This window comes from Pelodiscus sinensis, chromosome 5 (assembly GCF_052426305.1).
Source record: "Pelodiscus sinensis isolate ZL-2025 chromosome 5, ASM5242630v1, whole genome shotgun sequence".
Lineage (NCBI taxonomy): Eukaryota > Metazoa > Chordata > Testudines > Trionychidae > Pelodiscus > Pelodiscus sinensis.
Window position 1 is genome coordinate 23,958,520 of NC_143056.1, and position 1,464 is coordinate 23,959,983.

A 1,464-nucleotide genomic window follows, 5' to 3' on the forward strand; every position below is an offset into this window, starting at 1 on the left:
TTATACAAACTTCCTGTGCTATCTTCCATGATTTTTGTGTTTATGTTGTAACTTTATGTTGGGGTGTACATATGCTCGCCTTCTGGAATATATTCACATGAATACCCAGTACTTTGTATTTCTTAGGAGTGCCTGTATTTCAGCAACATTTGCTGTGCCAAGTCCATATGCTGGACAGTGAACTCGTAAAAAAGCAGCTGCTTACAGCTTGGCTTTTGCTGACTTTGGCTCAAGCTTTAGGCCAGGGTTGGCGAACCTTTTTAAGGCCCAAACTCAGGCTAGTACATTTTGTGTGCTCCAGCCTGATAGGCTCCCCAATGCTGGGGAGGGTTAGCTCTGAGCCTCAGGGGAAGGATTTAGGCAAGCTGCATCCAGCCCCCCCGGGCCTTTGATTCCCCACTCCTGCTTTAGGCTTTTCACCAGGCCTCATGCTTCATCCTCTCTCTCTTTGCTGCCAATAGTGTATGTGTTGAACTTAAATTCTCTCACACTTACTGCATTATTTTACAGCCCAGGTAGCTTTATTCCCAACACACTTTCTTCTAAAGTGCTAAGCCATTCCTTTCCTGCAAGACATTTCTGTGACTTTTAACATACAAACATTACAGATTTGGCTATCAAATGCTAGTTAGCTAGTACCTTTTGTTCTCCTTCAATATACTTTTTGTGTAACCAAAGCTGTTGATGTATAACAAATTTTATACCCATGGTCCATTTTTCCTGGAATCTCTTCCCAGAACTGTGCGATTTTTGCACAAAGTCAGTCACCCTGCATTTAAAATAGAAGCTTGCAAAATATATTTTGTTTTAATACAAAAGAAAAAGGTTGGCTGTTGCCCAGCATGATTTTAAGGCAAGGCTTTGGGTTTTGAGCAGGTGCATCACACCATCCACATGTTTTGTTAGTCTATAAAAGTGCTACCAGACCATTTATTGTTTTTTAAGTTGATCCTGTACAGACTAATGCGGCTACCCCCTAACCCTTCATAGTCTAAGCCCTGATAATGATCTAGCATCGATTCGCTGGATTCATTCATTCTGCATCAGGCCTGCACCACTTTTGGTTAGGAACGCGATTTTTATAAAAACTAGTTGAACCGGTACCGCCCCCTAGCGTGGACACGGGGCATGCGATGCTGGTACAGCAGCATCCCTAGTAGGCGGCCCCGCTGCTTTTGCTATCCTACCCCAACACAGCCACAGGGGAGTTTTAAGGGTGACCCAGCCAGCCCTTAGAGAGCCTCAGTGCACGCGCAGCGGGCATGAGCAGAGCGCGCCCGGCTGGAGCAACACTGCCGCGTTGTTCCAAAAAGCCCCGGCCTGACACAGCCCTGCCCCCGGGCCCGCCTGGCTCTGAGCGGTCCCGCCTGGCAGCTGGCCTGGCGCCGAGCAGCCCAGCCCCGAGAGAGAAGCGCGCGCAGCATCCCAGCGCCTCGGCTTCTTTGTCTCCGCCAGTTCGCCTCC